The sequence below is a fragment of the Panthera tigris genome, chromosome B3, assembly GCF_018350195.1.
Source record: "Panthera tigris isolate Pti1 chromosome B3, P.tigris_Pti1_mat1.1, whole genome shotgun sequence".
NCBI lineage: Eukaryota > Metazoa > Chordata > Mammalia > Carnivora > Felidae > Panthera > Panthera tigris.
The window spans coordinates 116,099,454-116,115,831 of record NC_056665.1 but is presented as its reverse complement, the minus strand read 5'-3'; the positions used below and the strand labels follow the sequence as shown (position 1 = coordinate 116,115,831).

General features: G+C 40.9%; 1 protein-coding gene across 10 annotated transcripts in view; it reads right to left on the bottom strand.

Annotated features, from left to right (window-relative positions):
* Window positions 1-16,378, bottom strand: part of SIPA1L1 (signal induced proliferation associated 1 like 1) — a 362,769-nt gene that overhangs the window by 325,823 nt on the left and 20,568 nt on the right. For 8 of the 10 annotated variants that reach the window (XM_042990031.1, XM_042990035.1, XM_042990026.1 and 5 more), the window contains exon 3: window positions 313-394. The gene's annotated coding sequence lies outside the window, so the exon portion shown is untranslated. Of the gene's footprint in view, window positions 1-312; window positions 395-662; window positions 861-16,378 lie in introns of those variants that run through there. The other 2 variants (XM_042990030.1, XM_042990032.1) reach the window with 2 other exon arrangements.

Sequence of the window (16,378 nt, the reverse complement as noted above, 5' to 3'; positions counted from 1 at the left end):
GATTTCCTTCCTCCATCTAAAAAAAAAAAAAAAAAAAAACAAAAACTCAAATACAACTTTAGGCCATTATGAGTGTATATGTGTGTTAACTGCCATCACATATTGATTGCTTCTCTAATGGTTTTAAGTGGCCAACTCGGCTGACACCTCTTATAATCCCAAACAGGTGGAAACCTGTCTAGGGTAATCAATTTGCTGCCTTTTAAAAAATTCACCTATACTTCTATTCATGTGAAAGGGGGTAGGGGACATGCCAGACTCCCGCCAAAGCAGCTGTGTATTATTAAAGATAAAGTAAAATTAGCTCCTTACCTGAAAGTACAGTCCTTTTGATCGACTTCTTATACAGGAATCTTGGATATTAGTTTACTGTCATTCACATTTGAAACTGAACCTATGGATTAAGAAGGGGAAAATAATTAATTGGAAATACATGCACAATGAAGATAAAAACATCAATCTGATCAGAGATGAGATTTCCGTACACTTGTTGAAGCCAAATGGTTTCTGCAGGAAACCTGTTTTCTGTGACTCAGATCCAAAATGGAAAACGTGGGTGGTTCTTCCTGTCTCATCATTAAGAGTCAGCCAATTGGCTGATAAAGTTTTCACACAACTTAAGCTCAAACTCCAGCCTTCCATCTGCTCTAATACTGTCATACCTTGGGGAAATGAAAGAGAAATAAAGGCTTTCTTCAGCCTCAAAAGAAGACTTTCACGGGCACCTTACTCCATCCAGACTGTACTTGAGCACAAAACTTCAAATCTTCAAAACTTCAAATCTTCAAAACTTCAAATCCAGAAGACGTGAAAAAGAATGAGAGCTACATCACAAAATAATCCAGGGGCTTTATGGCTGTCTCTGACTTTGGAGCTACGATTTCTAAAAAAAAGACAAACGAGTCTGTGTTGGGCACTAAACTACAATCAAGCGCGATCGTGGAGCAGGGGCTTCCGGCCCGGTTGTCTTAACCACAGAGCTGCACTGCTTCCCACCCACAAATCACTCACCATGTGCCAGGACGTGCCTGCCAACACATTCTGTATTTGGGCTTCTCAACATACAACTCTGCCAGACTGGGACGTGAATCCAGTTAATTCTGCAGGGTATTTCTGCGTATCCACCTAGAGCTAGTAAACTAGCCAGTGTGATACACACAACTGAAAACACACAAGCCACGGGACAACTTCAAGGAGAAAGAGACCACGGGTACGTGACACTAGCGTGGTGAAACAATCATGGGGGCCTTTCTGCCAAAGGCCTCCTCACATTTACACCTCTGACCAGTGGAAAATCTGCAAATGTAATAAGACCACAAAAATGTAGATGGCTACTTCCAATGTCAATACAAGGACTCCAAGTGACAAACTGCTCAAGGGCGGCAACTGTCCAGCTCCTAAAGATTCCAGGCCCCATCTGAAAATTCCTCACCCTCGGGGGTTGTCTCAAAAATGCTAAGAGGCTAATGGAACTTATGCTGCTTAGCAGCAGAAGGAAGGGTCTTTCATGAGTCACCAGTGACTGCTCGACAAGTTCTCGCGGAGTGACTCCCCTGCAGTCACATAGGAGAACCCACCAGCCAGACTGAAGCGAGGGGGCACAGGCCCCCAAAGTATTCATCCTGAGGGAACTGCTTCCTGGGGAGACCGTGAAACTTGAAACACGCACACCGCCTGTAAATTTTTACATTTTAGGAAATACGGGTATGGAGGTACTAAGCAGATTATGAACAAATACGTATCATAAGCTCCTGGAGCTGGAAGAGACTGCAGTACCCCATTACCACTGTAAAACCCTCATCCTACAGATAAGATTAAGTCAAAATCTCCTGACTGCCAGCCTGGGGCTCTTCCTATCACACCCTGCCCTTTCATCAACTGTGGAAACGATATTTTGGAGCCTATTAAAATCAAGCTACAAATCAGTCTGCAGGATAAAAATCTCATTTAACCATGTGTTGCAAAAAAAAAAAAAAAAAAAGATTAACACAAAAGATTAAGAAGCAAAACCTTTAGAGTAATTAATTCCCTGCTTGGGGAAGGGGTAGGGAGGAGCTGGCTGTCTTTCTCCACACAAACATGATCTAATCTTCAGGGAAACCATATGTACAAAATTATATACAAAAGCCTCTTTTTATTTATTTATTTTTAATTTTTTTAACATTTATTTTTATTTTTGAGACAGAGAGAGACAGAGCATGAATGGGGGAGGGTCAGAAAGAGAGGGAGACACAGAATCCGAAACAGGCTCCAGGCTCTGAGCTGTCAGTACAAAGCCCAATGCGGGACTCGAACTCACGGACCGCGAGATCATGACCCAAGCCGAAGTCGGACCCTTAACCGACCGAGCCACCCAGGTGCCCCTAAAAGCCTCTTTTTAAAAAAATACTGATCACTTCCAAACCTGTACCTCTAGCCAAAAAAAAAAAAAAAAAAAAAAAATACAAAGCAAGATGCCTTACTTCACTTACAGAATGCTGAATTAACAAAAATAGCAATCCATTCTTCCCAAGTTGAGGTGAAAACAAGGTATATTTTCACTGCACTATAATTAATTTCCTCTATTATAATGTATTTTTAACTTCAGAGCAGATCAAATAAATTTATTGCTCCACTGTAGTTTTCTTTTAAGATTCTGATTTTTTAAACACTTCTAACACAATAATGTAAGGTGATCTTTGATTCTGTTCATTTCCTCCAATTCCAGATGACAATTCCTCAAGCACAAAATGTGCATGCTTAGACACATCAAAAGAGAAGAATGCAATTTGTATAGGATGAAATATCTGCATGAATTTTTGAAACCTTTAAGATAAAACATAAATCTATGAACAAATTCATAACTGCCCCTAGGTTATCTATCTCCAAGGCCTGTACACTCCTCTCTTCTTAAGGACACTTCAGTTAAAACCTGTGACAAAAATGAGTACCAATTCTACCATGAGCTCATCGTGTGATGTCGGGCAAGTCATTTACCCTTTGGGCTCAAGCGGACATAAAAAGCCAGTATAGTCTATTTCCAAGATATTTCCTAGGTTTCTTAACATCTTCTTAAGACATTAAGGATCATCTTTATTTCCCTTGAATTCTAAAAGTCAAATATATCTTTAAACAATAAAAATGAACATTTAAAAGTTACATTATGCCCCAGAACTTAGCAGGAAGCTACCACCAGGTTAGATAAGCGAAAATTTTGAAAATTTTAGAAGACGATGGACTTCATCTGCATTCAATGTATCTCCCTGTCTTGTGTTTCAACTTCTAGGAACAGGTGTGGAAATGTACTTTCACATCTGGATGACTACTAAGTGTTTTTTCAACTCTCCCCAGACCTTGACTCCTTCCTCTTCCCACCCCTGCCGCCTCAGGACCTTGATAGTCTGAAACCTGGCTTATGTGCCACCAATGCTGAAAATGAAAAGCTTTTCTATCAATTAGGTTTAAAACCAGCTACCACCCAAATCTGTATCTGAGAATTTCTGTGTACATTTTGACCAGTTAGTAATCTACATTTTAAAGTCTAAAGAATATGTTCCATATTCCACTAATATCTGCAAATGTAATGATTTTTTTTTTCATCTGAAACTGAGTTTCTTGCTTATTGCCAAATAAGCAAGAAGTTCCAGAAAACTTGTTTACAACACAACTCATACTCTTAAGATAATTTATTTTCTTCACGTACCAGTTGGTGATTTTGCCATCCCTGGTGAGTGCATGAAAAAAAACATAAACATGAGGACCATGAACCTGGCATTTTACTAGTAGAAACCCTAAAGAGTAGTTGCTTCTGCCAAGTTCATGCATTTGTATGCTGACTACCTCTTACGGGCAGGCGCCACTTACTCTTCTGGTGGGAATACACGAACTGACAAAAGTCTGCCTTCATGGAGCTTGTAATCTAATGGAGACACAACCCACAGAATACTTGGACGTAATACAGACGTAAGATATATCATGTACTCATCAGCAGTAAACATAACATAAACACAAATGACATGGGAGATACATCTGTATCGTGAGAGGGACCATGTGCTATGGAAAAGGAGTCCAGGGCGGCAAAATAAGGGGATTCAGGAGCGAATGAAGGGAAGGTAAACTGCAATCTTAAGTGGCTCACAACAGAGGCAGCACCTGAGCACAGACCTGAAGGAGCTGAGAAGTGAGTCAAACTAAAGTTTCCTAGTAATTTTTACCTTGTACTGACTGTGGGTGTACCAGCAACGCCTCCTCAAAAGAACGGCATAGGAGCAAATTTATGAACAGCCCAGAAGTGTAAACAGAAGAGAGCTGGGGGGAAACCCCCTTCATTTTTGCACATCAGTTTACACCAAGTGAAACTTACATCTTCAATTAGGCATGGTCATTGAAGGGGTTTTCTCCCCACCACCCCCCTCCGTGTTAGTTTGAACAAAATTCTTACTTCTGTGATCCATTTTCCTTAAAACTCAGGAATAAATTTCCAAGTATTACTTGACGCATAGAAGAACAGCACGCAGTATTATCCAACCAACAACCCACTGAGCCATCCAAACTACGACACCAGGACTTAAATCTCAGCACAAGAGCCCAGGAGGCACTGGAGCTTCATCCCAATGGGGAGAAACCAGTGCTTCCCCAGAGAGGTTACTGGGGAAAGACCAGGTAGGCTGTGGAATCAGGAGGCCTCCTCCACCGACCAGCTGTCGAACCCTGAGCAAATCTCTTTACTCCCTGGCCTTCGATTTCCTCGACTATGAAATCTGAGCACCGGACCACATGATTTCCAAATCCCTTCCAGGGCTAGATCCATTTCAGAAAAAAAGGTAGGTAAATAACCACACCCAAAAAATTATAATAATGCTAACCTACCATCACAGATCCATATACTTTGTTCTTCTGAGAAAGTAATGAATTTATACTGACCCACGCACAGAGTCTTAACTCTCCCTCTCGGATCAAAAGATTCACAAGAACGAGTCTGGACTAGCTGACTAAGGACAAAAGAACTTGCAAAAAAAAGACAGTTATTTTTGTCTTGGCTTTATTATCAACATACTCTTATTAAACTAATACGGAAATCCCAAACTAACACAAGCATGCACCTGCTGGGATTTTAAATATTCCTCACGCACTACCACCCCCAATTTTAAAAAGCATGCTTTTAAATGGTAGGCTTCCTTCAAAGTTACTTGTAATCTATTAGTATTCTTACTACTATACTATTACAAATAGGTGCTGTGATAAGCATCGTATTCAGAGGCCCCAAATCTGTACTTGCTCTCACCACTGTTTACCAGCTCCCTTCTGTGGAAAGCTTACCTTCCCAACGCAGAATTAAAAAGAAAGCAAATACAGTGATTTGGGATGGAAGGATTAGGTTTCTAGCTTTCTTTGCCCTACAGTATTGGCAAGGCTTGTGAATTAGGTTCTGCCAACCACACGTACCACATGGGACTCCTTCAGGACAGAGTCACATCACGTGGGAAAAGAAGCAAGGGGGAAGCAGCCACTCTGCTGGCAGCGTGGAGGGATCCTGGCTCTGGCTTCCTGATTTGGAGCATCCTGACTCAGGCAGGGGCAGCAGCCCCCTCACAGGGCCAGTTCCACGGTGCAGCACTGACCACCATTCCCAGAAATTCAGCCTATGGGTTCTTTCTTCAGCCCTCCCGACGATTTCCTAAGCTACCTATCACCCCTCATAAATCCCCTTCTGCTTACACTCAGTAGAATAGATCTCAGTATCTGTAACCAAAAACCCTGACCAATTCACACGGCACATATCCCTTTCATTATTTCCATATACGAGAGCTGAGATTGAGAGACACGAGTAACACACTGAACATTCCACTGTAAGTCAAGCGTTCTTTGTTTCCAGCCAGGGCTCAAATCCATAATCAACACTTCCAACCTTCCCTTATATGCACTTTCTCATAAATTTCATCACCTCTGCCACGCAAGGAGAAGAAAATGATTTTTGCCTAACTAATTTTCTATCGATAAAGAGTCTGATGACAGTAACTTGGCGAGATATTTGAGGACAGGATACAATAAACATCACTTTCTATACCAGCTCAAGTTTATGGAGAAGCCTGCACTTTCCCAAACATTCCCAAACTGCAGACAAGGTGATCTAATACCGTGTTGCAACGCCAAAATGATCAGCACTCTGTGCCAAGGCACAACTTAATTCACAAAGCAGCAATGAACTTTTCACTTACCTTCACCCATCCCTCGGGGCAAGACCAAAATGTTAAAACCACAGGCACATCAGGTAACTAAAATATTACCCTCTTATCTCACACCAAAAGCAGACTGGAAACACCAAGAAGTGATTGCATGTATTAAAATGAAACTCTCTTCTTGGTAGAAAGACATTAAGTCCCATAAAATCAGTTGACAAAGATGAGAAAAGTAATCAGTGGTTAGTAATACTTTTCTTTGAAATGGCAAGAGAATCTCGCGAAGGACATTTGATATCTCTGAATAATCAAATTACTCTATATTATCAAACTGCATAAAATATTTCTCAGGTAATACTCAAAGGCAAAACTTTCATGTAAAAGATCACTTACGCACTTCTGAAGCCAATTAATGACAATGATACTCATTCAGAAGGCGACTCAGCTCTGCCAAATTGAGAGTGGGTATTCGATTCAAAGGACAGCACAAGTATGCATGAACAGAGATTCTAGACAGGTCTGCTGAAGTTAGCGCCCACCACGCTCTGGGTCACAGGCACTCAGAGCGACTCCAGCTGCCCCGAACTGCTTTTAGCTAATGCTCTGCAGCACACTTAGCTAATTTCACACTGGTGGTGGGGAGAATGGAAATACACAACAGTCAAAAATAACGGTACTTTCCCCTAAGGATGAGGCAAATGAACTTGCTAAAGAAAACTCCGAGCTTGGCTTCTTCAAAACAAAATCTGAGAAACAATAATTTCATAGAGCTTCAAGGCAAGGAAGTTACTAAGAGGAGTTCAGAGCTTTACTATGATTACACGTGCACCATATGTGCCCTTGAGATGCACCTGGCTCTTGCTCTGGCTCTTTTTTTAAGAAATGGAGTATTTCTGGGCTAGAAATGACACATGGCCTGCTTTGAAGTTTTTTTTTATGGCTTCTCATATTTAGACTCTAACCTCAATCTACTGCAAGTTTAAGGACAGAGATGATGCTCATTCATCAGTAATATCGAAGACAAAAAATACGTACGTAATACTACAGATAAGTGAGTTCCAAAGTTAGTCTGCAAACCAGTGCCCACAAGTGTAGGTCCTCAGGGAGATAAGGGGTGAGGGGATCGTTTATGAGTATTTCATAAAGCTAGCTACATTTATGCAATTGAAAGGGTTGCTCTTTATTTTGAGACCATGTCCTTTCTATTCTTTTCGTATTCAAATGGCCTTTCTTCATAAAATGCTGAAAAATTTTTTAAATTAGGTCTGTAACATGCAAGTCTGGTACCACTGCTCCAGATTTTCTGCACCTTCTCTATCTATCTCCAACGTCCCACCTCCCCTCCTTCAGGTTGCTAAGGCAAAAAATAAAAATAGAACCTAATGCCATTCCTGGCTGCTCTTTTCCCCACCCCATTTCCAGATCATAAACGTATCATGTCAGCCTTGCTCTCAGAACGCATCCATAACCAACCACCTCTCGCTACCACAATGAAGATACAGAACATTTCCATCGCCCCAAAAAGTGATATCAAAATGGCCAATAAACATATGAAAAAGTCCTCACCTGCCCTAAATCTACAGGGAAATGCAAATTAAAGCCACAGTGGAATACCTCTAACGCCCACCAGAACAGCTAAATGGCAGGCAATAAATACCAAGTGTTGTCAAGAATGTGGAGCTCCTGCACCATGCCCGTGGATAACCACTTTGAAAAGCTGTTTCTCAGTATCTACTAAAATGAACAGACTCATACCACACGACCCAGCAAGTCCACTTCTAATTACATCCCCCACAGACATCTTCACCAGAGACAAACACAGAAAAGGGAGCACTATTCACTTGCCGAGGAATCATCATCATACAACAGAAAGCTCTACAGCAACAAAAATGAATGAACTACAAATACCTAGAAGATCACGGATCAATCTCACAAACCATGTTGAATGAAAGAAGCCAGAAACAAAAGAATATATTGCACATGATTACATTAATATAAAGCTCACAAACAGGCCAATAGCAAGTTCTGGAATTAGTGATCAATGGGGTAATACTTTGGGAAGGGGTGACTGAGCCTTCTGAGGGGCTAGTAACATTCTATTCTTAATCTGAGTGCTGATGACACAAACGTGTTCCCTTCAAGAAAACTCATCCCACTGCATACTTGTGCTTTTTGCACTCTTTATGTTCTTTATACTGTAATATAAAGTTCTGTTTTGTTTTGTTTTCAATCACCTTCTCAATAAGGCTTTCTCTGGCCTGGCTTCACGAACATGTCCACCACTCCCCAATATTTTACATCCTTCCTCCACCCTTTACTTTTCCTCCTCAGTACTTGTCAATACCGGAATACTATTTCACCTACTGGATATACTTTACAAACTTGCCTTGTTTATTGTCGGTCTCCATGCACTAAACTCTATGCTCCATGAGCACAAGTATTTTGTCCATTTTGCTGAGCGTGTACTGAGTCCCCAGTGCCTAGAACAATGCCTAGCGTCAATAGCAGGCACTTAATAAATACTGATTTCATTCATTTATTAATTATACAGCCTTGCCCAGTTCAATTGTTTGTGGATTCGAGCCATTAATTCTTACAGTCGTTGTGGTACACTGAACAATAAGCCAGTTCTGTTCTGGCTTCATTCACATTTCTCCACGTGGTTCTGGGACCTCTCATCTTCCTGATCATCCACTGGACGCTCCCACTTTTCAGATTTCCAGATCAGGTTCTGGCCAGTTTGAGGTACAATACAATGCTAACACTCTTAAGTTCTGTAACATCCATTTTTATAAATGAAGCCTAAGGCTGCATTAACTTGTTTCTTAGCAAAATCCACCTTGCAGACTCATACTGAGTTTAAGGTCAAATAAAATTAACAAAGAAACTTAACACTATTTTTTTTCTTCCTCCACATAAGCATATAAGTCAAGAAATATTCCAATCTTGGGTGCCTGGGTGGTTCAGTCGGTTAAGCATCCGACTTCAGCTCAGGTCATGATCTCACAGTCTGTGAGTTCAAGCCCCACGTCGGGCTCTGTGCTGACAGCTTGGAGCCTGGAGCCTGCTTCAGATTCTGGATCTCCCTCTCTCTGACCCTCCCCCATTCATGCTGTGTCGCTGTCTCAAAAATAAATAAATGTTAAAAAAAAAAATTTTTTTTTAAAGAAATATTCCAATCTTATAACAGGGTCTTTGGTCCTAAATGTAGACATTTTCAGGTGTCTCTCCACCCACTACCACCACAGATTTTAGCACACCATTCCAACCCTTTAAATCCTTTTTTTTTTTTAGATTTATTTTTATTTTTAAGTAATCTCTACACCCAGTGTGGGGCTTGAACTTACAACCCCAAGATCAAAGAGTTGCATGCTCCACCGACTGAGCCAGCCAGGCACCCCAACCCTTGAATTCTTTTGAAGCAGTGTTTCTCAACCTTTTTTTGTTATCACTCCCTAAGAAGACGTTTTAGACATTTTCCTTAATCATGCTCCCCCATGAAATGTTAATACCACAGATATATACTGTATATTTATGTACTTGTACATATTATGCTTCAAATATGAAAGAATAAAATTTCTGCCCCCTCCAATTTCACCTCCTTGAATGTGCATCTTCCTTTTTTATTTTTTTAAGTTTATTTATTTATTTTGAGAGAGAGACAGTGCAAGTTGGGGGGCAAGGGGCAGGGGGAGAGGGAGAGAGAATCCCAAGCAAGCTCCACACTGTCAGCACAGAGCTCGACGCAGGGGCTCAAACTCACAAAACCATGACCTGGGCCAAAACCAAGAGTTAGATGTTTAAGTGACTGAGCCACCCAGGCACCCCAGAACACATGTATTTTAAAACCTTGATTCTGTCAACTGCATTACCTTACCTTTCTAATTTTGCTTCCCATGTACATTTGCCAACAATAAAACCATTGTGATAAAAGAGAAAAGTTGTGGGGCACCTGGCTGACTTAGTAAAGCATGCGAATCTTGATTTCAGTTTTGTAAGTTCAAGCCCCATGTTGGGCATAGGGCTTAGTGTGTAAAAAACACAAAAACAAAAACAAAACTGTGTTAAAAAAAAAAAAAAGATAAAAGTTGTAACCCAGAGGGGCACCTATGTGGCTCAGTTGGTTAAGCATCCAACTTCAGCTCATGAGCTCGCTCACAGTGAGTTCGAGCCTGGCATCAGGCTCTGTGCCGACAGTTCAGAGCCTGGAGCCTGCTTCAGATTCTGTGTCTCCCTCTCTCTCTGCTCCTCCCCCACTCGCGCTCTATCTCTCTCTGTCACTCAAAAATGAATAACCCAGAGAAATAAAGAGTCCAGCACAACAGGAAAGGTTTCCATCCCAGCTGACACAAATCCATTAAAACTATTATCTTAGGGGCACCTGGGTGGCTCAGGTTGAGTGTCAGACTTCAGCCCAGGTCGTGATCTCAAGGTGCTTGAGACTGAGCCCGGCATCAGGCACACTGCTGTCCCCTTCAGAGCCCCCTTTGGATCCTCTTTCCCCTCTCTCTGCCCCTCCCCCATTGGCGCTCTCAAAAAACTAAACATTTTTTTTTAAACCTATTTGTAAAGTATATTTCTTCAACAAGCTACAAACCCACCAAACACCCAGTTCATATTTCCATCTCACTCATAAGAACAACATTTTGTTAAACTAGACACTGCTGAAATAAAAAGACAGCAGTCCCTTAACTAATAATCTATCCAACCTTCTTAAAATGTATTTTTAAAAAGAATGCAAAATTAGCACAGAATGACTTATTTTAGTCTCTCCTAAATCCCTCTAGAATCTGTTCCTGTTCTTGGCCTCCCCGCCTGTGGACTCCCTACCTTCGCTCTTGTAAGAGCTTCCTGTTGCCCTAGGTTCAGATTAGTACTTTTTATTTTCCACATTATTAGCAAACTTTTTAAGTGCAAATCCGCTCTGTCTGCTCCAGGGATATTTTAAATCTTTCCGGAGCTACTCTAGCCTGTAAGATAAAAGTCCCAACTCCTCAGCAGGACACGCAAAGATTTTCACTGTGAGGCCAATCAGTGGTCAGCCGGCCACATCTTCCCGTTTGTAGAAAGCTTCTCCTAATCACTTTACCCAGGATAGCAGAAATGCTCTTACACCCACGCCAGCTGGTACCTGCCCTCCCCACCTTATCCACTCTTCCCATTTTAGAAGTAACCTCACCTCTTCAAAGACTTCCTCTTCTCCCCTCTCCTTCCCAGGGTCACAAAGCACCTTATGACCTGATTTATGGGCACTCTGCATACATTTTGTAATTACTTACTTACCAGAATCTGTTTTCCCCACATTGAGCCATTTAAAGGATGCACGCAAGGAAATGCGCCATGAAAATTTGCTACAAGCTAATATCCTAAACCAGGACCTTGACATTCACCTGTGTATTTCGGGCACCAGGATTATCAGGACCCTCTGGGAATTGGAAGAATAAATATTTTTGGAATGACAGAAACCATCCTGGCTCCAGATAACCACTACCTCTGTCTCCCAGTGTTATCAAATCACCTGTTTAAACCTAGACTCGATTTCTGCCAGAAATTCACATGAAACTTAATCCATGTTCCTTTCTTTAGAAAACAAAAACACTGGTTTCAGGAGTTTCTCTCACCTTCTCACCTTGAGGTTTCCAAGTGGGTTCCTTGAAAATAACTTCAGGGTTTTCGGTATGCTGGGAAACAACTCATTTCTTTAACTGAATGAGAACTCTCTCCCTTTACTGTATCTTTTGTATTCTACCATTCTCTGTCTGAAAACCACTTTCTTTGCTAGAGAAAACAGCAGAGGAAAGAGTGAATGACTCTTAACTCCCTCCTTTAATAAGATTAAACGGTCTAGCTTCTTTCTTCTTCCTCATCTTGTTTTATAGACTGAAAACCAATTTGCATATAACTTATGTTTATTAAAGTGGAACACAAATACTCTCTTTGTCACATCAAGTCCACTCTTAGATATATATCCAACAGAAATGCATGCCCATTTGCACCTCAAAGGGCAGAACAAAGACAGGCAACTGAAACTCAAATATCCATCAAGAGTACAATATATAGGGGTGCCTGTTAAGCATCCAACTCTGGCTCAGGTCATGATCCTGCAGTTCGTGAGTTCGAGCCCTGTATCAGGCTCTGTGCTGATAGCTCAGAGCCTGAAGCCTGCTTCAGACTCTGTGTCTCCCTCTCTGCCTCTCCCCTGCTCGCTCTTTTGCTCTCTCTCTCCCCTTCTCAAAAATAAACAATAAACATTAAAAAAATTTTAAGAATAGAATATATAAACAGTTGTATATTCATACAATGAAAAACTACAGAGTACTTAAAAAGAACTATAGTTAGAAGCAACACATGGATAGATTTTACAAGTTAAACAACAGAAACCAGGCACAAATGAAAACACACTTTAGGATCCCATTTCTACAAATTTCAAAAATCTTTAAAAACAATTTATAGTGTTAGAAGTTGAGGGTGGTTACCTCTGGGGAAGATGGAGGCTAGTGATGGCAAACATACATGAGAAGGCTTCAGGGGGCTGGTGGTGTTCTCGTTCTCACCCCGTGTGATTACACAGAGGTATTCATTTTCTGATGATTTACTGAGCCTCATCTTTTTTTTTTTTTTTACGATTAAAACATTCTTTTTTTTTTTTTTTAAATATACATACAAGTTAGTTAGCATACAGTGCAACAGTGATTTTAGGGGTAGATTCCTAATGCCCCTTACCCATTCAGCCCATCCCTCCTCCCACAACCCCTCCAGCAACCCTCAGTTTGTTCTCCATATTTATGAGGCTCTTCTGTTTTGTCCCCATCCCTGTTTTTATATTATTTTTGCTTCCCTTCCCTTGTGTTCATCTGTTCTGTCTTAAAGTCCTCATAGGAGCGAAGTCATACGATATTTGTCTTTCTCTGACTAATTTTGCCTACCGTAATACCATCTAGTTCCATCCACATAGTTGCAAATGGAAAGATTTCATTGTTTTCTTTTTGATTGCCGAGTAATACTCCATCATATATATGTACCACATCTTCTTTATCCATTCATCCACTGCACATGCACATTTGGGTTCTTTCCATACTTTGGCTATTGTTGATAGTGCTGCTATAAACATTGGGGCGCATGTGTCCCTTCAAAACAGCACACCTGTATCCCTTGGATAAATACCTAGTAGTGCAACTGCTGGGTTGCAGGGTAGTTCTATTTAATTTTTGAGGAACCTCCATACTGTTTTCCAGAGTGGCTGCACCAGTCTGCATTCCCAGCAACAGTGCAAAAGAGATCCTCTTTCTCTGCATCCTCACCAACATCTGTTGTTGCCTGAGTTGTTCATGTTAGCCATTCTGACAGATGTGAGGTGGTATCTCATTGTGGTTTTGATTTGTATTTCCCTGATGATGAGTGATGTTGAGCATTTTTTCATGTGTCGGTTGGCCATCTGGATGTCTTCCTTGGAGAAGTGTCTATTCATGTCTTTTGCCCATTTCTTCACTGTATTATTTGGTTTTTGGGTGTAGAGTTTGACAAGTTCTTTATAGATTTTGGATACTAACCCTTTATCTGATATGTCATTTGCAAATATCTTCTCCCATCCTGTCGGTCGTCTTTTAGTTTTGCTGATTGTTTTCTTCGCTATGCAGAAGCTTTTTATTTTGATGAGGTCCCGGCAGTTCATTGTTGCTTTTGTTTCCCTTGCCTCTGGAGACATGTTGAGTAAGAAGTTGCTGTGGGCAAGATCAAAGAGGCTTTTGCCTACTTTCTCCTCGAGGATTTTGATGGCTTCCTGTCTTATATTTAGGTCTTTCATCCATTTTGAGTTTATTTTTGTGTATGGTGTCAGAAAGTGGTCCGGGTTCATTCTTCTGCATGTCGCTGTCCAGTTTTCCCAGCACCACTTGCTGAAAAGAGTGTCTTTATTCCACTGAATATTCTTTCCTGCTTTGTCAAAGATTAGTTGGCCATACACTTGTGCGTCCATTTCTGGGTTCTCTATTATGTTCCATTGATCTGAGTGTCCGTTTTTGTGCCACAGTGAGTTCATCTTTATGATGCACTTGATATGCACTATCCTTATAATAGTCTGTAGAAATCATTGTGGTAATTTCAGATTTTTCCCCACCTATATCTAGGTCATCCTAGATATAACCCGTAAACACCTGTAACCATTCGGTCTATTCTTTTATCTGCATACTTACTATGTGCCCCTTTCACTTTTTTGTATGCCACTTAAAATCTGGCTTCCTAACAAAGTAGAAACACAACCCACAGAATAAGAAAAAATTATTTCAAATCATATCTGATCAAAGATATGGATTCAGGGCATGCAAACAACTCCTAAGTCTCAACAGTAAGAAGACAAATAACTCAGTTTTAGAATGGACAGAGGATCTGAACAGACGTTTCTCCAAAGAAGATAATACAGTGACCAATAAACACATGATGATCAACATCATTGGTCATTAAGGAAATGCAAATTGACTCCACAATGAGATTCCACTTCACACCCATAAGGACTACTGAAATAAAACACCGTATAGTACAGCAACAAGTGTTGGCAAGGATGTGGACAAACTGGAACTTTCACCTACTGCTGGTGGAAAAGCAGAAGGGTACAGCTACTTTGGACAACAGCCTGGCAGGTTAAACACAGAGTTACTACAGAAGTCAGCAATTTCAAGAGAAATGAAAACATGGGCACACAAAAACTTACCGCATGAACAGCAGCATGATTCTTAACACACAAAAAGTAAAAACTACCCAAATGTCCATCAAATGTTGGATAAAAAAAAATGGTATAAAACCATACAATGGAATATTATTCAGCACTAAAGTACAGATGCATGCTACAACATGAATGAACCTTGAAAACATCATGCTGGGTGAAAGAAACCAGACACAAAAGACCACATGTTATAGGATTCCATTTGTATGAAACATCTACAGACAGCAAGTAGATCAGTGCTTGCTTAGGTCCAAAGCAACGAGAAGGGGGTGGGGGGGGCAAGAGCTAAAGGGCATGGGCTTCTTTCTGAGGTGATATGAATGTTCTAAAACTGGCTGTGGTGATGGTTGTACAAAGCTGTGAATATCCTAAAAACCAGTGAATTATGCATTTTCAATGGGCTAATTATGGTATGTGAATTATATATCAATAAAGCTGTTATTTTTTTTTTTTTTAATCTGGCTTCTTTTGCAATGGCCCTAAACAGCTGTGCTGCCTCCTTCAGAAGCGGGCCCCATTTCTGCTTATCAGTGTGATTTGGAATCTACAATCACAACTTTTGTTTCTTGGAGCTTCCCACCCATCTGGACGAAACCATACTCCTTTTTATAGTCCTGCTGGCCTTGGAGGTACCATATCTTTTCTCTGAGCTTTGTGAAACCTCCTTCTAAAATTCTAGGCTGTAAGACTCTTCATCATGAAGAAATGGAAGCCACTTTCACCCAAAGTTCTCAGCATAAATCAGTGAGTCACAATTCCTTCTTTTACCTTCTAAGAATAGATCATGGACTTATCAGGTGTCTCCATTTATCAGGTTGAGATTTCCACAAAAATACAGACAGTTGAAATGCACCATTTATACACGACCTTACCCTTGTGCCAGCTCTGAACTTAATACATATTTATTCAAGGATGCATGTAAGATTAGGCTCTAGGAATACAAAACTGCAAAAGACACAGTCCTGGCCTTCAAGGTCTATCAGGAGAAGCAAACACAGAAAAATTATTTTAACATATTTTGACAAAGCTCCCCCAGCTTCTCTCTATCCTGGCACTTAATAGGTGACTTGTACTTTTCTGTTACCCGTCTGTCAACCTGGCATGCTTTCCTGAGAATGGACTGCCCTTTGAATCCCAAGGACCGACAGTGGCAGGAACGCAGGAGAACTTCAACAAACTCTTGATTGAATATGTGTGAATGAAAAAGCATGGATAAGCAAGGATAACATTTTTCCTACATAAGCACCCACCCTGCCCTCTTAAACTCTTCTCAGTGACAAATCCCAGCCACACTTGGCTTTAGTGCAGTCCTTGCTGAGGCAGGCAGGAAGCAAATTATGTTGAGAAGATACCCAAGTTGATTCCTCCCTCTGCCCCCTGCTGTCTCCTTCATCAGGGAGCTCTTAGCTTTGCTTCCCCTAGCCTTCCCCCATCTAACATCCAGGGGAAAATGTTCAGGCTAACTTTTCAAAGACAACTATAATGCAATGGGATATTCCCG